This window comes from Ambystoma mexicanum, chromosome 6q, assembly GCF_040938575.1.
Source record: "Ambystoma mexicanum isolate Mex_15411 chromosome 6q, UKY_AmexF1_1, whole genome shotgun sequence".
Classification (NCBI taxonomy): Eukaryota; Metazoa; Chordata; class Amphibia; order Caudata; family Ambystomatidae; genus Ambystoma; species Ambystoma mexicanum.
The window spans coordinates 1,191,214,659-1,191,238,033 of NC_090937.1; positions in this window are offsets into that span (position 1 = coordinate 1,191,214,659).

A 23,375-nucleotide genomic window follows, 5' to 3' on the forward strand; every position below is an offset into this window, starting at 1 on the left:
GGTCCATGTTCCAGCTCACTGGCACTTCTGCATGTAGCGTGGGTTGACCTTCCTCTCAGCCCAGGGACTATGCATAGCATGACTGACATGCATGTGTCCTCTGCCTGCAAGCGGGTACTCAATGTAGGCATGCTCCCTTGCCCCTCAACCCCCCGCTCTGCACCCCAATTCCACCTTAGCACTGGTCTGCTACAATATTGCCGTTGGGTACTTCCCTGTTCATGCCTCCTGTGTACATGCTAACATCCAGCGGCCAATCTGCCAGACATATGCTGTGTGGTACATCCTTAGTACTTGATGCAGGGTGTCTCACTTGGACTGTGCAGAGGTCAGATGCCCCGCAGGGACATGAGTGCCCATACATGCTCCATGTGCATTCCACGCATGCCCCTATGTGTCCATGACTGGATGATCACTGTAATACAAGTCCTGGATGACCTACATTGCATGGCATTTCATCTGCCTTGCCATGTCAACTGTGGCTCAGTACTGCGTTGCACACATGTTTAGGGTCTGACAATCTGTGTGGGTCACAGGCCTCAGCCTGTTTAATGGCCAATGAATCTATCCATCTGGTGTAGTGTCTTCTTCTCACGTGGGTGTACTTCAGAGGTTTCATCATGTGTTCTGCTTACTGTATCATCATCATCATTTGCTGTGTTGTCACTTGACTCACATGATGCTGTTGATGCTAGTCAACACTGTCTGTCAATACACAGGTCTATGGTCAGCATTTTGATACCATGCTAGGCATCCCTGCTTTTGCACTTGGGGAGAGGGATGGTTTGCTTGTAGACAGGCTACCCATTGAATGCACATTGCACGTGATGCCTTGCACTGCCTTCACATTTTCTGACACACACCATGAAGTCCTTGTACATGTAGATAGTGAGTAACATACATATTTGCTGCACTGCATAGACCCACTTCAGTGCAAACTGCCACCTTCCCACAGGTCTAATCACAGAAGCAATTTCAAGTTGACTCAGCATGCATGCCAGGTTCTATTTTGTGTGTCACATGTCTGCCTGATGTGTTTGGTGTCGGTGTGTGTTTAATGTGTGCTTCTAACATGTGTAGTGACCTTTTTTCTCTCTATTTTTCAGATGATGACGCAATGGAGCCGGAGGATGGTGTTGTCATGCCAGGCACACGGTTGTTATCACTACATCAACCCAGCACAAGTGGGGGTCGTGGCGTGGTAGGCCACAAACACCCCCAAGTGCTACAGTCCATCTTGTCTCTGGCTGCCTATGAGTCCAGCCCTGATGAACACTCTGACGACCATGTCGAGTTGGATGAGCATCAGGTCCATATGTCAGGGGTGAGTGATTCTGATGTGGACACTCCTCTGTCTTCGACACCTGCACTGATGGGTCAGACAGTCTTGGAACCTCTGCCCGTGGTGGATCGGGATGCAGGGTCACCCTCCACACCAGTCACTGATGTACCTGGGACATCACGTCGACGAGGGCATGTAGTCGTGCAGCCGCAGGTGGTGTCAACACAACAAGGATACCCGGTCCTTGGGTCCCGCAGGGGTCAAGCCCAGCAACGCAGTCGCCTCGTGCAACCGCTGTATACTGAGTGGGAGCAAGACATGACTGCCAATTCTGAATGCCAGGGGGCAGCAATGGAGAACATCGCTGAGAGCATGGAGCGTGTGGCCCGATCCGTGCTCCCCCTGCTAGGCAGGTGCTTCTCCAGCAGCAGGCGGCGCGGTCCATGACCCGCTCGCTCAGGCTGGGCATGGCGGCCTCAGACAGGGCACGCCAAGCTGAAATGTCATCTCTGCGTCAAGCAATTCCTGCTCACGCAGAGACACACACGGAGGCCCTGAGGGAGGAGTATGCTTCCCTCAGATCCACTCTGGGTGTCCTTCTGATGTCCCAGAGGGAGCGGGCAGAGGAGAGGTTTGCACAGCTTGAGCATACCATCTTGGCTGAGCTACAGCCTTGCCGGGAGGTGCAGCGGTTGTCCAGCCAGGCCTTGCAGGAGGAACTCCGTGTTACACGTGCTACCTTTCAAGAGGAAGCACGTGTATCACTGGAGGTTCTGCATGCAGACCTACGTGTCATCGCCACACAGAACCAGGCTCACCCGCCCGGCAGACTTGCTGCCGACAAGGGGCAAGCTGCGGCTAGGCGTGGTCATGCTCCTGTGCCACGTCCTCCTTCCCTGGAAGAGCCAGACTCGGACGACACTCTATCTCCCTCATAGGTTGGGCTGTGCAGGCGTTGTGCCCATGGAGGTTATTTTTTTCCTCAGCATCATCGCATGTGGGTGTTGAGCAGCACCCTGTACCTCCTCCCTCCTGGGGGCCCTCCCCCCGGGTTGTATGTGGCCATTTTTGATTTTTCTTTTAGTTCAGTTAGTTAAGTTTCTGTTTGATAGTTAGTTTAAATAGGTAATGTAGGTTTTTCATAGTTAGTGTAATTAGTTAATATAGTTTAAAATTGCTTGTCTATTGTGCTTTCATGTGACGGTGTGGTGCTTTGTGACTTTTGAAAGCATCCAATATCTGTTTCAGCTGGGCCCTTCAAGCTTGTCTTGTGTATGTGTTTGCTGCTTGGGGTCCTTGACTCACATATGCCACTCCTGCTTCCCTTATCCATGGGCTCGCAAGGATGGTTCGGTGTAACAGCCTATTACACAAGGGCTTTGGACTGTCATATATGTGGCATGTCTGCTGCTGTGGAACTTGTGTTAACACCCATTAGTGTGGATGACTGGTGTGTAATTGACCACTGTTCTTCTTTTGCTAGGTGGGGTGTTTCATGATTCATGTGTACATTCATTGCTATGCATTGTGTAGTATGTTTCTTATCTTTACTGTACATGTGCTTGTTGCAATTCATGCCGTAGATAGTGTGTTCCACACTTTGGCTGTGAAAGACGGACTGATGGTGTGATTTCTGATGTGCGTCTCTGACATGGTGCAGTCATGAAATGCCTGAAGAGACACACACAGATGAATCTAAAACATTAATCATGTGTTTCATTGCCTTTCTGCAGGGGGATGAGCCTCCAGACCACCTTTTCCAGCAGACATGGGCCATTGGACGTCTGGAATCTGGACACATTTGGTGGTGCCGACATGCGCATGTGTGCGCAAGCAGAGGCACAGGGATTGCGATCATACATCTGAAAACTGCTGACGTGTTTCAAGGGACTCCAGGCAAGGTGAGAAGCACAGGGGGGTCACAACACAGCAAACCTTCCACCAGGCCAGTTGCACATGCATGCTTAGTAGCAGCACTGACGGTGAGCTTGGACAAATATTGGTGTTGAAGTGCACAATACAGCTCAGATGTGTTAGTGGACTGATGGTTAGTTGATGGGTAAGTTGTCTGGGGCACCTGCAGGGGCAGTGGCACATACCCTCCGGTCCACCATAGGCCATTGAGGCACTTGTATTAGCCATGTAGTGTTCCGAGACATGGAAAGAAGCAGCTCACAGGGACAGACAGCAAGGGACAGACTCGGGTGCAGTGCATTTCATTTCCAAGTAGAATTAGAAACATGCACTGCCTACTTTATTTTGGTCATGGTGGTACACGACTTGTTCTGAAGTCATACCTTGCTATATGCATCTGTCTGCTTACGCAGGGAACATTGCATGTTGTGTGAATCGTGACACATTGGTGTTCAATTTACCACGCACCCAGCGGCGCCTGACTTACTGCATTGACTTTGTATGAACCATAACAGGGGTAATGTTACGTATGGGTACGAAGCATCCACACAAGATTGTCTGTTTGTAGAGTAGTTTGTTACTTTGGGGCATATTTGGTGGTGTGTTTGTGTGTTTTGGGCACGCACAGATTATTAACTGTGGCTCTCTTTGCAGCATTGAACTGCTTCTGTTACCGGACCCGAGAGTGCGCAGGCAGGAGGCCAGCACTCACCCCAGAGATAAGTTTCTCTTTGACTTCCATTTGAGTAATTTGCTGCTATGTGCATGATGAACAAGTTTGGTCGAATTGTGTATGTGTTAATGTGAGGACCACATGTTTGTGCATTCCCTACTTTCCCGTGTCAACCCTATTCCCCTCTCCTGCCCCTCATTCCGGTTATCCAGTATGGCAATGCCTGTCCCGACTGCATATCCCTGACCCTCCTTCCCCACCAGGGTCTCAGAGGCCTGTGTGTGTTTGACCTTGCAGGCACCCAGACCACGGTGGGGGTGGTTGGTTCGTGCCACTCCTGCGCCTGTACACGGGAGCTGTGACAGTACACATCCGTTCGTGGTGCATCATTCTATGTTATTTACCACACATGGTACACATCCTGTTGTGACATTGTTTTACTGTGCTACCTTGGTTGTTAACATCATTGTGGTAGTACTTGGACTTTGTGGCATACTGCTACTTCAAGTCATCTACTGGAGGCTGTTCTGGTTTGTTTTACTGCCTTCAGGCTATTTGCTTGGCTTCTGTGTTGGCCTGCTTTGAGTTCTCTTGGATTTGGTGCTTTTGCAAATCAAGGTGGACTCTGAGGGTGCTGGCAACTTTTTACACACAAGGTGGGAGATGGTGACAAAGGGGAAGGGTGATCCTGTGGCCAGGTGAAATTAAAGGGTGAAGGCTGAATAACCCAGGTGCAGTTGTTCAGTGGGTCGTGGTGATTTGTGAGGGGGGGGGGGTGCTTTGTTGTTGATAGTGGTCTTGCCCTGCAGTGTGATGGGCACCCTGACATTGTAATTGTGGTATCCTATGTACATGATGTAGTCTGCTGATCAATGCCTGTTCATGTGTTGTGTTTACCTTTCAGGTGTGAGGGGATAGTTGTGGTTTGACATGCTGGGGTATACACATGGTGAATGTTCACATGTGATGTGTAGAGGACACTGATGGTCACTTGATTGCACATGCATATGTTGAGTGCATGTCCCTACTGACCCACACACTCGCACTATAATCCACTACATGTACAACCACTCTTCCATGTCCACGTGTACACACTGTTTACCTTCTGGTGCCCACTGTGTCCCTGCAGCACATGTTCTATGACCAATTGTGGATCCTGTACATGCCTAATTTGCTTTTTGATGTAGTCTGTCGCTTAGATGTGATGCTCAGGGTGTGCATCACACACAATGGCTGTTTACTGTGCTGTGCGCTGAGAAGTGTGTTGCAGGAGGTGGACACAGCACACAGAAATTGCAGTGTTGATTTTGCAATGCACATTGTGCATGTAGACAGGCATTCATTGTTATATTACAACTACAACTTTTAGAATGCATTTGGGTGTGACTTATTTTGGGTGGGAGGTTGTTGGTCAGTCATTTCATCTGATTCCATGTAAGGCATAATTGTCTGATGCCAATTTACAATTATCACATGGCAATGTGTGCCTTATTGGTACTGTGTTGGTGTATGGCTATTGCTTGCCATGTCATGTTGTGGTTTGGGAGGGTTTGAGTGACATACCAGTGATAGTCATGGCCTGTTTTGCAGGTCTGTGTGATTCACACCTTGCATGAGTGCCTTTTGGTCACACAGGATTGCTTGTGTTTAAGTAGCTAATGATGCACACAATGTGGCAATTCCATGGCAACAATCTCAGGGTGGTAAGGTTGTGACAGTTGACTGTCTCTTTGTCATCATCGATTGTCACCTGGTATGTGCCAGGCCTCTGTGCACTCTGCAGGGTTGGGAGTTTAGGTGAAAAATGTGGCCATAAGCTGGGTCCGGGCTGCCTCGCCACGTGCCCTATCCCCTCCTATGGGCAGCGCCTGTGGTTGGGGATGTGGGGGCACCACCATGTCCACCGGTAAGCCCTGCCATGTTGCAACATTGTGCAGGACACATGCTGCCACAATGATCCTGCACACTACTGGGGGTGCATAGAGTAGCTGCCCGCCAGAGCGGTCAAGGGAGCGGAAGCGTGACTTGAGCACTCCGAATGTGCGCTCCACTATGGCCCTGGTTGCAATATGGGCTCGTTGTATCTTACCTGGGGTGGTGTGGTTCCGGATTGGCGTCATCATGTGGTTGCTCAGAGGGTAGGCAGTGTCCCCTGGAGAGGTGACAATGGTTGTGATTATTGGGGTTTGTGTATTTGTGTGTGTGTGTGACATGCATGCATGTGCACGGGCATTTGTACTCACCTAGGAGCCATGTGTCGCCATGCTGCCCAGCTTCCAGGGCCCGGCTCAGGGCGGACATTCTGTATATGAAACTGTCATGGGCGGAGCCAGGGTAGTGTGGGATGTTTTTACCCATGCATCCAAGCCCTACCATAAAACTGTGCAGTACTGACATGGAAAACATCATGATGGCCAGAACTCCCCAGAGAGTGCACAGGGAAAACATGAAGAATAGGCTGCCACCCATTTTTGCCTATGTTGTGAGCCCAGGAGGGCACTGCCTAAAACCACCATTGGGCTACACACACAGTAGCCTGAAACCATTGGGAATGACAATGCTGATTGCCAAAAAGCAACACAGAACTGTGGGGAATTCATTTTCCTAATCCCAAAAATGGTTGCATTACCAGTACTCACCACTATCAGAAAGCCGGCGTTTTAAAACCACCCGACTTTTGTGTAAAACTGAACAAATGAAACAAAACCAGACCAAGGAAAGACTTGCTAAGAGGTGGATACAATGTAAAACTATATTCTGAAATGACTTGAAGGAAGTAATTATTTAATGTATAGGTAAAAATTGTCAGTTTGATTTGAATGTAGAAAACTAGGAACAAAAAGTGACATTTAGCTGAAAACTGGCTTAATGAAACTGAATTCTGCCTGACAACTACCCCCGACAGGAGTTGAAACTGGATCAACAGCCACTCTTCCCAGGCCTAGCTGCATCCTGCCGCCCCTTGCCAAAAGGAGTTGACACCTCTCTGATTAGATTAGGGGTGGAGCACCTGGGAACTGGAAGGGACCGAACAATGCAACTTCCTTGACTCAGGCAAATGTTATATTGGGGGCGTCGTAAAATAGCTTCCTCTTGAGAGAAACTGGGGGGCAGCTGTGCCTCTGTGAACAAGCTGGCTTGGGGGAAGTGGATAAACCAGTTATTCCACCATGTGATGTGGGAAGCCACATCCCTTTTTGACCAGGGCATAATTTTAAAAAGATAGATAACTCATAGTGCGGACTTGTCAGAATTATATAAGTAATATCATTATTTTTGTGATTTTTCTGTGTACATTTTAAGAGGCGTTAGGACCCTGTGGTGTATTCTGGGGGGTTGCTAGCGGAAAATAGGGTCTCACTCCAAATGTATGCATGTTAAAAATCTGACACTTTATCATCTGTAACCCATATCCCTGGTGCACATTTGTGTAAAATCTGGAAAGGTTTAGAGGTCGTTATCTGTATGAAAAGGGGAGAATTCTGTCATCAGTGGACACGACATCGTACAAAGCAGGGATCAGATGGTTTGGTGCTACAGAAAATATGTTAACTGGACCTATAATATTAGAAAAATGGTATATAGATAAATATGTATTTCGGTCAGAAATAGATTTGTGTGCAATCTGACAAGGGGAGGTTCCTCTGACCATAAAACCTACATCATCACTCTGACTCACAACTCAGTTCCCCCAATCATGGGAGAAGGGAGAAATGGGCCAATGACAAGTAGAGAGGGGCAGGCTTAGCTAGGCCCAGGCACACACCCATTTTCAAAACACATAAAAAGAGACTGCTGGGACAGGTAGAGACATTCAATTCCATTTGCTGCGGAGCATGCTGACCGACGACTTCACATCCAGAGATCCAGACTTCAAATCCATCAATCTCCAGAACCTGTAGCAGAAATTAACTCCAGAATTTGTAGCAGAGAGGCCTGAATCCACCAGCTGAATCCTCTTCAGCAGGCCTCAAAACTAACCAAACTATTCAACAACCGGGGGAGCTGTTTGAAGTTTTGCCGAGAATTTTTGCAAGAACTTGTAGCAGTACCCAGAAAGCAGTGTTACATCCAGAATCCAGAGAGGCTAGACCAGCAGAGCAGAGCTGACCCAGATCGCTGTCAGCAGAACCGGTGCCTGATTGACCCACCGAGCAGACAGAACCGCAGCCGGACGTGTTGACCAGATCCGTGACGAGGCCTATTTCAAGTTGATATTGTCAGTACCTAGCAGAACTGTGCAGAACCAATCTCTTAGTTAAAATAATCTAATCCAAACTATTTTAACCTAAGTAGAACAGCCTCCTAGAAATCGTGTCATCTGTCATATTTAAAGCTGCACAACTGTCACCTGTCAATTCTGCAGCTGCAAGCTGTCATCTGTCATTTTGAGTTTAGTTTAAATCCGAAAAACTACCTTTATTAAATTGTCCGTATCTCTGGAACCGTTTGGGCTAGGAACGAGATTTTAACTTTCTTCTGAAAGCTTAGAATCCAAGCTTTCCAACAAGCCTACTTCCTACTCCTTCTACTTTTTCCGCAATCGCGATTCACACACTCGCGAAATTTACCGCGATTTACGATTTTGGCTCAATTTCTCCACTTGTCAAAATAGCAGCTCCATTCTTTCTTTTGTTAAAATCCGTTTGCAACTTGGTAATAACTCCTAGATCATTGTTAAAGTGAGCCTGAACTAATATAAAGTAGCCATCACCTACCCTGAACCTCTAGATGGAATTAAAAGCAAGTTTACCACCTTTTCACTTCCTTGCAAACCACATTAAAGTAATTTGCCTGTGTTTAAAACTCATCCCTGTTTTCTCTAAGCTTGGTGGGGGAACTGGAACTGTGTATTGCATTATAAAGTGTGATTTGTTGGGATTCTTGAAGACTGTGTGCTCTCCTTCCATTTCTTGTATTGCATAGGGGGGGAGTGAATTGTCAAGGAAAAGTGATTACATTGCCTTTTGTTGAAGCCATATCAAGTTATTTTCTGTACTGCATTTCATTCATCATTGCGTTGTCCTTGAAGCCATAAAAGCACTCTCAGCTACCTCATCCTCTATACTACTCCTAAGTAATCAAGTGTACCACTGTAACATTACCCATTGTGGATCCACATCATATGTCTCAGTGTGATAGTACAGATATTAATTTATTATAAAAGTGTGATATATATATATTGTTTAATTTTTCAAATAAACCTTTTAATTTGCAAAACAAACCTACTTCTTGGCTCAGTGGGGTCAGGGGGATTCTAAGAAGGGGATGTTATACAAGGGTTGTCATCCAGAGTACTGAACTGGATATAAAAATACATCAATAAGGGTTTTCCTCAGCATCCTCAGCATCCCAGACTAGGCTTAGCTGTAGTGTTGATTGAATATCGCTTACAGTAGTTTGCATAGACAGAGGTGATGATTCCCTTTGCATCGCATACCACCTGTACGTTGATGGAATGCCAGTGCTTGCGGTTTCGGTAGATGTGCTCAGAGGCCCTAGGTGGACGTAGGGCCACATGGGTGCAATCTATGGCACTGAGCACTTTGGGGAAGTGTGCCACCCTGTAAAAGTCCTGGACAAGGGCCTGCCTTTCTGCGGGTGTTCTGGGCATGTATATGTGCCTGCAGACTGAGGGGCGTGCTGTAATGATTGCCAAGACTTGGTGTAGGCAGCGTGACTGCGTGGCCTGTGAGAACCCCCCCACTATGGCAGTAGTCCGCTGAAAAGACCCAGTGGCCAAAAAATGCAGGACATTGAGCACCTTCTCCAAGGGGCTCAATGCTTGGGAGCAGAGGGTGGGGGATGTAAGGTCATCTTCCCACTCCCTGACCAGGTCTAGGATGATACGGGGTGGAAACCTATACCTGCCATAGACCTGGTCGTCAGGCATCCCAAAAAGGCTTGTCCATGGTGAAAGAATGCGTGCCCTGGCTATTCTCCTCCTTCTGCGGTGTCCCACAATCAGTGCTGCGACAAATGGGGCATTCATCGTAGCTGTATATACGTGTTTGTTGTGTGCACGCACTTTTATACTGTGCGCGGGGACGCTTCCGCCTGCCTTCGTGTGGCAGACGCGTTGATGCCTGTGCGCGTCTTTTGCCGTGCGCGGGTTTCCCGTATTCGAATCCATGAATACGAGTTGTTCGCGTGCATGTGGGCGTTCCGTGTAGTTCCCTGCAGTACTTCCCCAGTTACGCCTTCTTTTTCACGCGTTATTCCCCATTCCCCCCCACTTTTGTTGTGTGCGCCGGGCTATGTGCACTTTTGCTGACGTGTGTGCCCGCGTGCGCCATGCACGGATTTGGCGCACAACCAGTGGGAAACAAAGCGCAGCGCCTTCTTTGAATTACACGCGTGCATGTGCGCTTGCTTTCTCACGCTTGCGCCACCTTGCGTCTGCTTGCACTGGGATTTTCGGCGCATGTTTGTTCCATGAATCGTCCTGTGATGTCATCAGTGATGTCATCAATGATATTTGTGATGTCATCTTTGATGTACTGCACAACATAAACCTTTTCGGGGGTTGTCAATGACCTTTACATACATGTGTGGTACATATAGTAATATTTTTCTGTAAAAATGTGCTTAAAAAACGCAAAGGAGTAGTCTACTTATGTTTACATAAAATCTCAAACAAACTCTGTGATGGGAAGCGCAATGGCTTTAGAAATACTGGAAAAAACACCATTACCACTCACCTTTCGACACATAATTTCGTAGGTGGCACAGGTCGAAAGGTGTGAAGATATGTGTATTGGGAGGGTGTAACCATGTATTATTTTACAAACATTTCTGTGCAGCAAACACTTTCAGTGCACCTTACCTCATTTTCCTGCTTTTAAGAAGATAGTAATCATTCTGAAGTAATGTTGGTTAATAGGGCATCTGGGTGACAGAAATTGGTCTGACGATGACAGAAATTGGCCTGACGACACTAAAGCATATGAGATGGGCCTGACCCTCCCAAAGCAGCCAAAGCAAGTGGTGTGCAGTACTTTTCTCCATAACATTCCTTGGCAGCTTAAACAAATGCGTCCATATTGACATACGTGCCGTGATGTAGCACCTACAAAAGAACACATTGCAACCTGCAACATAGCATGCCACATTATGAAAACAGAGAGTACATTTGTAAAAAAAACACTAACATTTAAGAATTAGTACAGTAGTTTTATTTCACAATAAACTGAGCGAAATCATTGCCCTAAGCAATTAGTAACGTAGTTGTGTTTCACAATGAACTGTGCAAAATGATTGCCCTATTCACATTTCCATACAAGTAGTAAGTTTCTGTCTTTGGTCGACAATGAAAATGGTAATGGGCACATTGGTTTCTTTCACACACAGAAAGTAAGCGTTGCCACCACAGTAGTCGTTTTCCTCCCACATTGATGTCCAAGACGATGTCAACCTCTGTGATCTACACCACCAGAAAGGATGGAATGTTAGTCCTTATGGTGACAGCAGCGTAAGGACATAGAGGTCCGACGAGGTCATCCCACTGAATTATGATGCACAGACAACCGGTAATGAACAGTTGCATTTGACGGTTAAAAAAGCCGTCACTAGGCAGCTGTAATCTGTGACAATCACAATAGGGAAGGCAGTATCTGAGGGGAAAAGCGGAAATAAAACATGTATCAATATGCAACCTTTGCACAAAACAAAGTTGTAACACATACTTTTATTACTAAATATAAGGCACCCTACAAATGGTGACAATGTGCAATGTCCATAATGGGGAAAAAAAATTCAACGGCACATAAACCTTTTAACTCATTCCCCAAAGTAAAAATGTAATGTCAATTCGGTATATAGGCGGGAAAAATACACTTACATGATGTGGACCGGCTCCATTGCGTTGGCTGCAGTCAGACAGTAGTGTTTTTCCAATAGTGCCTCTTTGGGAACTAATATTTCGTGGTCGGTGCAAACGTTTTTGAAGCATAACCTTATCAAACGATATGTTTTTCTAACTGTTACTCCCTGCATTCTTTCTGCTCTTTCCCTGTACCTCAAGGTTAAAAAACAACTGACCGTTATGGCTGTTGACAACTACGCGGCCGTACTGAGCTCGTATTTAAAACAGAAAATGAAGTGGGCTTCACTTCGAATGCAAATACATTCTCATTTTGCAACAACATAACAGCAGCTATTCATGAGAACCGCTACTCCCTTACACGTGCGGAACTGCTGTGTGTACGAAATAGAGCAGGTGGCTGCCTCAGATTCCCGCCAGTCTGACTGCAGTAATGTTGTTTATGTATTGTAAAATGGACGCAGTAAGTTTATTTCGTACAATGAGTAGCAAGTTTCACTGTACCGTACGACAGTGCTAACAAGAATACTTAAATGTTTCACTTTCTACTACCAAGTCTCATTAACGCTCACCTTTCGAAACAGTGTTCCATAAGTGTAACAAGTGCATTGGTGTCTTCTTCGTTTAGGTATATTAGCGGCGGTGTCCGCGTTCAACAGAAAACGAAGTAAACATGGCGGACGTATCGAAAGAATAAGACGCATTTCACGCTGTGCCACAACCAATCAGTGAAAGAGCAACATGGTCGCGGCCAGCACACCATGGAATAGCCAATTGCAATCTTCTCCATGGAGTGAACAGGGAAGTGTGACCGCGGAGCGGACATAGATATCACTAATTTTTAGAGACATATTTTTTGATCGTTTTTAAGGGAGCTACTGGATGGATTGTCACAAAATGTACAAAAGCACGCTTTTGCGACCAAGCCCCTGCCACTGCCGCAAATTTGGTTGAAATCCGTCCAGCGGTTTGGCCTGTAGCCATGCGCAAAGTTTTCCCCCATTCAGTCTATGGGAAAAAAAGACGTTTTGGGACCCCCCCCCTATAACGTTGGCCTCCCTGGACCAAACATCACCAAACTTTGCAAAGTTTGGTGAGGATTCGTCCAAGTGCAGCAGAGTTATAAGCCGCCCAAAAAGTGCTCTTCCTATGGAAACAGCAACTTAACCATAACTACACAGCCACTAGTGTGGCTGTGTAATTCTTTCTATATACACAACATTTGTTGTATCACTTGTGTTTTAATGTTGATATTTCATTTGACACCAATTCCTATACATGATTCCATGCATCTTATTTGTTGATGATGATTGAATTGGTGTATTTGTATCAATAACAGCCTTGAGAATGACCTAATGCTCGAAACATGTGTCGGCTGTCGTGAAGAATAAATCACTTCACACACACCCAATGGCTTCATCTATACATGTTGTATTGGAATGTTTAATATTATCTTGAGTATTGATTACTGCAATTAAAGTCTATTTGCGCAGTTGAGGTACACTCCTCCCCTTTTCTGTTTATCACATTTGAGGTTTCAAGGGGAACCTCATGTGTACTTTCTGCTGAATTTGGACGAGACTTTAGGAAGTTGAGTGCACCATAACAAGTTATCCCCCCTAACTTTGTTATTTCCAAAATTAAAGAAGGTCTAAGATCTTTAATTAAAGAAGGTCTAAGATCTTTAATTAAAGTAACACATATGCCGGGACTGCGGCTAGGGGTCATTTTCTTGGTTCTGTGGTAGCTTGCAGGCCCAGACCATAGTGTCAGTGGCAATGGGAGTTCATTTGTGTGTTCTACGCAGCCAAAAAGTATTGTGGGGGGCAAATGCAGGGTCATTGGGACCAGTGCCTCAGTTGCAGTATGCTTTGACCACAAAAAATGTTCAGCCCAAATGTGTCCTTGGGATAGGTAGGGAGAAGAGGTTTCCTCTTCCTTGGAGCTCCTGTCTTCACCTCTTTTGCAGAGGGCTTTGCAATATACTGTATCTCTAACAGAGTTCCAGTTGAAGCCTTCTTGTCTTGAAGTCCAATGATGAATCAACTAAGGGGAGGGTCTTCCCCTTACATAGCCGTAATGCTACAGTAGATTTGTCCAAGTAAGGCTGTTGTCAACAGTCCAATACAGGAAGTGCAAACATGTGTCCTTCACCTGCTGATGTCACATCCCGAGTTCTTTCTCTGCAGGAAGTGGGTGGTTGCCAGGAGGTTTGTGGAGACCTAGAAAATCCAAGATATTTAGACCCCTCTATTGTCTGAATTTCACCTCTGGGCTACTCTAACTCTGAACCTTCCACTGTTGGCCTACTTTTAAATGACTACAGTAATCAGTACCCTGGTTTTAGTCTTGGCAGGACTGTCATTGAAGCACTGTTTCCAAGGGATGATCCTGGGCAGGGATCCAGTTCTCCAGAGGAAGGTGTCAACTATCCCCAGGGGAATCAAAGAGGAAACATCTTTAGCTGGGTCCCACATGGTTGTTGTGGGTACACCCAGGCCAGATGGCTCATACACAGCCAGGCCTATCATGCATGAGTCTTCCTCACAATTAAAGCTGACATGAATAGGACATTCAAATATGTTTGGCTCTACAATTGTATAATATATGTAACCACCATGTCGGAACCAGACATGCCTTATATTAATATTTATTTTATTGTTTTTTTTTTATTTGTTTGGCTGAATTATCAACTTTACAAACATTAATTATCACAAACAAATGTCATTCTTTACATTATTGAGTATTCGCACCTATACTATACATTAAAATTAACTACATAAAACAATGTATATTGACCATCAAAAATGAAAACAATGTAAAATGATGGCTTGCAACTCATATACAACTCATACCTTAGTTTATCTTACAATGTAACCAATTCTTTTGAAGTTGCATTCTATTCATCTTTCAACTGTCTTGGTAAAATTACGTTCACATACTGTACAAGAGCAATTTGTACTGCTATTCTTGCGCTAGTAAATAAAATACACCATATTTCATCTTTCGTCAGGTGACAATTAATATGAAGCACCTTTTTAAAATACCTTTCACGTGTTTCTTTCAATGCCGGACATTCTACCACCAAATGTAACAATGTTTCTTTTTGTGCTTGATTCTTACAGAAACGATAACAGTTTTGATGTTTCGGTATACTCGCCCTTCTTGCTGAAATTGCATTTGTTGGACATACATTTAATCTTATTCTTCAAAATTGCATAGTAACAACATGAATTAATATTTTAATAACTGCCAGAAAAAAACTCACTTTGTTTCACCATCGCACATTGCATTTTATCTCAGGAGGTGAAAGCAGCCTGCAAGGGTTGATTAACAGGGGTCCATCCCCAAATGAATTCAGAGTGTACTTGGTAGTGAACTGGAGACTGCGGCAAACAACCAGACATTAATGTAATTCGTGCACGAGCAGATGAATATCCAAGGAGGCACAGCCACTTGGACTGCAGACAAATTTTATCTTGCTTATTCTGCACAATGCTTGTGCAAAGTTTCCATTTTGATCCAAAGTGCTCATAACTTGTTGGTTTGTAAAACCATTTTAAAATATGTGTACGATTATGTGGAATTTTTAGATACATTTTGATGATATTAGCTATCGAGGTGCTCTTTAACGCTACAGCGTCAGTATCATGATTTACATTAATAGATTGTATAATAATTATATATGTATTATTGAGTGAAACATTCAAATATGTTATTTGTACAGAATTTGGTCCTGTTATTCTTTACATTACATTTAACTAGCAACCGAGTTACACCTTTTAATAAGAGCTAGCTTGGTTTGCTTTGCAACTTTGGAGAGAATATTTGATTCACACGAAACGTTAATCTTTTTTTTCTTTTTTAAATATCGCATGAACAAGAAGGAAGTAGCTTCGAGGGAGCGAGCTGTTTGCGCGTGATATTTTTTTTTTTATAGAAAGAATGTAATTCCCACTCAGAAGACGTGTACAGGGACACGTGTTTAAATCCATCTGTGTCCTTAAAAGGCAAAAAAAAATCAATACACTCTCAGGGGTATTTTGCAAGATAGACACTTTACAGTGAGTGGGTGAGCAAGGGTCAGTTTTAAGTCAGCCTTGCCATTAAATCATTGTGAGCAGTTTGCAATATGCATTCACTGTCAACGACCATCCTACAATAGCTGAGCTTGCCTTTCACAACTCTCTATTATTTAGAAAATAATGCAATAAACATTGCATGGTGTTCAAACATTTCCCCTAAAGACAGCCTTCATTGTTGTGCCATTTTCCTGATCGTTTGCTGGGCACATATGCACGTATTATGCTGCCTATTTTCATAAAAATTGTAATCAGATTCAAGAATCTTTTTTCAAACGATTGCAGATAGGACTACATGTCCCATAATCCTTTGAAAATAATCCAATTAATTATAGGCTGCTCTACCTCTCCACTCTTCCATACAGTGCGCTTAATGGCCAATGCAAGCCGTATGTGTGTGCTGCTGTGGGAAATGGGTATTCTATTTTAATAGCATTTGATTTTTGATGTATGATACACAGGGGATTTAGCAATGGAAAGGACACTCACATGGTGCCTGTGCTTAACAGCTATGCGTTGTGTCCGTTTACTACACGGCCAGGGTGTTTGTTCACTGTCCCATCCAACAAGGCTCAGAAAGAGCTCCCAGCAGGTAGAAGACTTCATTAGTTTTGGCTATTAGGCTGCATATAAGGCTAAGTTAGTGTTATGGGAAGAGACAAGTGAGAGACGGGATGTGAAGAGGCACACACAGCGTGTAGGCGTTGTTTGACATTTTACTCACCCTAGGACATGCTGGCGATTTCCACCCATTACCTCCTGTCCCTACCCATTCCATACTTGTCAACATGATCCATTCCAAACTGTAGGTGTTTATCCAGTCCTGTTTTCTTTCTTTGCATTCTGGGATTTGCACAGATCAGCCGTAGAGCCACGTGTATAAAACTAGCTTTGCTTTATTATACATAGGTACAAGGTTTGGTTCCAGCTACTTGCAGAAGTATTTAAATGGTCAGGGACTAGATCAGTTCACAGGGAGCAGCAAACACACCAGCCATCCTCATACATCCCAGCTCAGGCCCCAGCTGACACTCTCAGAACACTCATCACAAAACACTCACCACCATTCCACTGAGCTGCCAATCCCTCCAGGCACTAACATTGGTCAGAATACACAGGTGGCTAGCAGGACAGGACAGGGTTACATTAACACATCCTAACAATCTCTAACCTCTTCCTGAACAGGAAGTATCTCTCACTCAGATTGGGCAGGAGGTCCTTTCAATGTGCTTAACATATGTTGTCTCTCTTTTGATTCACAGTGTTGCACATTGCTCCTGCATTCAGTGACAGCTGCATTAAAGCACATGGGCATCTGATTTACTGATACTGATTTACCCGTATTACTTTTCTGATTTCATGTCTTCAGGCCTCTCTTGGCATTCCATCTGTGCCTAATGCCACCCCCAAATGCTAGGTTGTAAAGGCTGACTCTGGCCCGCAAATGCCAACTTGGAACCCACCTCCCTCTAAGCCCCTGCCTTTGTCTCTTCACTGGTGGGACTCTCTGCCAAAACTCTCTAGCCACCATCCTAGTCTAGAAACCTCTGCCTGTCATTCTCTGGGGCCCCAGAACCATCATGTCGGTGATGGCTCCCCATCCTTCTTGACGGGCACCTAACTAGACCTGTCCAACCTGCCTCTTACCTGACTTCTTCGGGCACCCCTGCCAAATGGTCAATTACCACCAAATTGGCACCTCCTTCCCATACCTACAGCCAACATTTCCCCTTCTTCTTCCTTTCCAGTTACTGATGTTGCCACTCCAATGCATCATTGTAATGCTACTGCAAAGGGGCAGAGATTTGCATGTGGCATTTGTGCTTTACAGCCCTTTTCATGCGCTCAAAAGATCTAAAATGATCTATACAGTATAGTGAGCGGGGGTTGCGGGGAACACCCCCGCAGCTGACCCGCTCAAAAAATAAAACAAGAGGAAAATAAATGCTGCAGGGGCTGCTGGGTGTGTCCCCTGCAACACCCCGCTCACTATACTATACAGTATGCAGCTGACCTGAGTAAAAAAAAATATATGAAAAAAAGGACCCTGTGGCACTGGTTCCCGATCACGGAATTGAAAGGGAACTTTCATTGCAGGGACCAGCAAGATTGAAGGAAAGGTAAGTAGGGGGCTGGGGGATGGGGGGTTAGACTTATTTTAGATTTGGGGTTGTTTTACCTTAAATGACCGAATGGGAAATGTATGAGCAATTTTGCATTATGTACATTTCTCATTCAGTCATTTCCTTTGCGGTTATTTCTGCCGCGGTAAAACAACCCCAATTCAGAGGAAACCACATGATGGTCTATGTTCTCTCTGGTTATCTGGAGGGGTATACAGACCTTTCAGAAGGCAAATGTGGAGTGAAGGGAAGAACATGTTTCTCCATTCTGCACCACATTGACATTGTCTCAGCAGTAAGGTACGCCAACTGACTAAAGAGCTCTTACTTCATGGTGCTAGCAGGCCTAGTCAGGACATTCTGGGTGCTCTGGCTCATAAGTGGCATCCAGGTCAGGGCAAAATGTTTTCTAGAGACTCTAAACTGGATAGTGGTCTGGTGATCCAGGGATCTGAGGGACTTTAGTGGCGTGCACTATCACACCTGTTCTTTAGTCTCTCTAGGCTCTATTGATGATGATGATGATGATCCTTTTGCACCATGACTAAACATCTAGCTACTAAAGTTCTTCAGTGGGTTACCAGATGCAAATGCCTTAGTGACAGATGCATGTATTCGTCAATGGGGCTCACGCTGTCTGTATGCATTCCCTTCCATGGTCTCTTATTCCATGGGTACTCCTAGAATGATACAAATGGGATTGTCACTTGTGACAACCATTTATGAATCACAAGCTTGGCACTCACTAGCATTTGATGTAACATACGCAATTTCAATAATTATTTTGTCAGTCCCTCAGTCAGGTTCACTATGGCTTTCAGCACAATCTCCTCTGCTTATATTCTCAAATCTTAATGTCTTCTTAAACAGTTCAATGTGAACCTTTGCTGGGTTCACTCTTCTCAACACACTGTTCTTTGGGACTTAATACTTCACCCATTTTCATCAGCATTCCTGCTTCAGGTTCACTCTTGACAGTCTCACAGTTCCTTCTACTTCATTACAATGTGGGATTCACTTCCCTTCTTCACGATCACCTGCCAAAGACTTTTGACTGTCCAGAAGATTTGACTAGACCCTGTATGCCCACTTTAACCCTCTTCTTGTTTTTCCCAAGGCATCCTGGTAATAATAGTTTTAACAATCGGGTAATCAGGCAGAGTTTCGCTAGTGAGCACCCACATGGTGGCTGGCTCATCTGCACCTGGCTTTCCCCTTTTACATCAACAGTTCTTTGCACATTCTGCAATCAGTCGTTTGCTACTTTTGTTCAAAACAGTTTGATTTCTTTATCGGTTCTCCCCTTGACTTACCGGCTGTGATGAACCGCTTGGCTTTCTTTTTAATAGGAGTCAAGACCGGTAGCAGGCGTCTCCCTCTGTCCTGCTTATCAGCTTAGGCACGCTTCGTGTACCGTTAACATCTACTGCAACACACTTGGACTATTGTTTGCAGTTTTACAATTACTTCCACAGAGGTTTTACGGGCCCTAGTCGGAAAAGGCAAGGTCGCTTCTCTCCTTGTCACCCTCTCGGTTTACGCTGTCTTTCTCCTCCTCTTAAATTGCCGTGCCTTGATAGCTGTCTTGTCATGCGGTCTGCCTTGCTTACATGGTGCTCTCGTGCTCCACTTTTTATTCGTGTGGGAAATGAAAGCGCTGTCAGGTGTGTGTTATTCTGGTCAATTTCCTACTTTGTCTGACCCTTGGGTTGGGACATGTCAGGTAAACGGCTTTAGTGTTAGTCCGTTGTCCTTCCTGTTGGGAGAAAGTGTTTGTGTCAGAAAAGGGGTGGTGACATGAGGAATTATATTCTTGGTCGTAGAGGGTTTGTTAAGAAGGGTGAGATTGGTAGGGTTTGTGAAACAAATGGGAATGACCAGGATTATTTTCATAAAATGAACAAGGGAGAATTTTGGGAATGGTAGTGGTTTGTCTGAGCAGGTTGGGAGTGTGGGAAATAATAATCAGAGGGATGGGAAGGAGCATGCTTGGAAGTATTCAGATAGTTTCTGAAGGTAAATGGGTTTGGGATCCTAGGGGATTTGTTATATTTGGAGAGTTTGTTAGACTGGCCAAGAGAGATGCAGGAAGGGAGGCAGATGTGGTACAACCTATAAAAGACTCAGGGACTGCATCCACCTCACCTTCCTCTTCAATATAATACTGCATCTCACGTGGGGTATTTCCCTGAGCACAACCCCGAGTTCCCCATCCAAGTGATCCCTTCTCCCCCAGGACTGGGATCTGAGTGTCTCAGCCCTTCTTTGGCCACCTGAATAAGGGATTCTCAAGGTCTGCATGGGAAAGTACTGCCAGGTTTCTCTCAGTAGTACAGCGGAAGAGTTTGGAAAGAGGTTTTAGTAGGTAGCTTTCCATTGTAGGTCCATAATGTTTGTTGTACAAGTAGCCTGATGGCAAATACCTCCACACGAATCCAGCCACATGACCACCATAACAGCGTTAAGTTAGTTAGAGTGGATTGGTGAAATAGCTAAGGACTCTATGACCTGATTCAAGCGTTTCTTTTGTTCAAAGGGTACTGTTACACCTGTTGTTTTAAATACTGTAATGTTCATTCATTCATCTGTTCTATTTGTTGTGTCTGTATAGTGCCTCAAAACAGAGCTTGTACTGGTAATTAGTTTGGGCCTAATACATTTTCTCACTACCACTATTTACTACTACTTTGTTTAATTATTTTGGGCTTAATACATTTTTTTTACTAAAACTATTTACTACTACTACTTTGTTTGTGTGACCTGCCTGCCGGGTGCACAGAAGGCACACAAATACCCTTGGCCACGGCTTTCCATTAGGAAGGTAGGAGATTCCTACAACACATGCATTTATGACACAGACTTATGCCACTCAGTCACCTACATATAGAAGGATTTGAAGATGTGTGCTAAATAAATGGACATCTTATACTCAAACTGGACATGTACATATATGAAAATTACATTACATTAATGTACACCAATATATGCATCAAAACTCACATCAAAGTTCAGGGTAACTTTAATGTGAATTTTCATATGCATCTAAAACATATATGAGATATAAATGATGTGCATGTACAACATGTAAACCATATGGCACATACACCATGCGTTGTTAGGCTGATACACTCATACTACATATTCAGTGAAAAAATGGTTAAGTTGCACTTAAAGAAACATGAAATTCAGTGAAAAAAACTTTATTAAAGGGACGTTATTGTTGTAAAGTAAAATTTTATAATAATAGAAATGTACAGTTTTGCTAAGCTATACAACCATAACTGGTGCCATTGCTATGCACTGCTAACACTAAACCCAGGAAATAAAAGATGACATCACAAATGGCTTCATCAATGACATTACTGATGACATCACATATCCTCGGAAATAATATTATTTCAGTGACCATAAGAATTTTAAGCAGATGACCTCCGTTCATAATGCATTAAAAACATGATACATGAACTCTAATGGTGATTTATATGTAGAGGTTAACCTTTTACTATAATGTTAAATCACTTTCCTTAAGGTTTGTCCATCGCTCACAGTGCACACACATGGAACAATCAGTAAGCCCCAAACAGATAATACAATGTGTACTCCCCCAGCCTTGGCAAGATGTGCTAAAAACCTTACCAAAGATAAGATCATACCACACCTCAGCACCCACACGACAGATCTCAAGTCCCCCAACCCATCAGTGCTAGCAGATATTTACAAATGCACCATAAGCTCTGCAATAGATATTATTGCCCCTCTACAGAACAAAAAAGCTAAAACAGTGAAACACTCAAACACTTGGTTCTCCACTGAACTAAAAGAGCTCTGCTCTCAGAAACTAAAAGCACTGAACATCTGGCAAAAGCTACGACCCCCATTCCCGCCGGCCACATTATCCTCCTACAAAGAAATTACCTCACAATACAAAAAAGCTATAATTACAGCCAGGCCAGTGTCCTATAATGAAAGAATTACTAATGCTAGCTCCGAATCCAAAGAACTTTTTGGCATTTTCAAAGAACTCACCACACCAGCTGCCAAATCCCAAGATATTGTTAAAGACCAAACCTGGTGTAACACTATACAATCTTCCCTATTGAATAAAATCGAACTCCTACAAGAAAAAATTAAGGAGCATCACAAGAACCTGTCATAGCACATTAAATTAACCACTAGCACAGACCACATGCCCACCTCCAGCCCAATGCCCCCGTCCGCCAAAGTCCTCATAACTCCATTCAACTTCAGGGAAGCAACTGAACGTGAAGTCATTGAGATAATGAACAGGATTAAACCATCCAGCTGCAAAGGAGACCACTGCCCAGCCAGTCTAATTAAAGACTGCACTGAAACACTTGCCCCATTTCTCAAGTCCTTCATTAACGCCTCCTTCAACTCCAACACAGTTCCAGACAGTCTAAAATAAGCCTGGGTACACCCCCTTCTAAAAAAAACCTACTCTCAGCCCAGAAATTGCTAATAACTATAGGCCCATCACCACCGTGCCATTCTTGCTCAAGATCCTGGACAAAGTTGCTAACACGCAAATTCAGGAATATCTAGAAGCCAACCAAATATTAGACAAAAGACAGTCAGGCTTCCGACCGGGACACGGGACTGAGTAGGCCCTACTCGATTTAAAAATACAACTTGGCGACATCATGGACAGCGGCAAACCAGCACTTCTCCTCCTACTGGATTTGTCCGCCACCTTTGACCTTGTCAACCATGATATCTTAGCCATGCACCTAAAAAACAAAGCTCACTTCTCCCCAGAAGCTATCACCTGGGTGGCCTCCTTTCTAAATGGAAGACTCATGAAAGTTTTCTCAGACACAGCATCTGCATCCCCTACCATCATCCACTGCGGCGTTCCTCAGGGCTCTTTAACCGCCCCCACACTCTACAATATATTCACCCTTCCGCTCTTCAATGATCTCGACTGTCGCAACATAGAGTACAACAACTACGCTGATGACCCGCAGGTACTACTCCCACTAACTGGGACCTATGAAGAAGATGCGACAGCCCTAACCACAATCTACACAGCCATCCAAACCTGGATGGCTGTCAATGGCCTCTGCCTAAACAGGGACAAAACAGAGATCCTCCTAGTGGGTACTAGCGAAACACTCAATAAACTCCCTCCGCAATATAAAACCTTCAACATCGACAACTCCACCATCATAGTTTCCAAGACTGTCAAAACCTTAGGTGTCTACCTAGACCCCTCATTATCCATGTCCCGCCAGGTCAACGCCATAGCCTCCTCTGCAGCACTCACACCAAGGTGATCAACGCAGTCAAGCCCTTTCTCTCCAACAAAAACTGCCTATCCATCACCAGAGCCACAGCAGGTACTAAATTGGATTACTGCAATGCCCTATTCCTAGGCACCTCTGCTAACTCCAAGTCACGTAAAACAACGTGCTCCGGGCAGCGCTGACCATCCCCAAATGGGAACATATCTCTCAAGCTC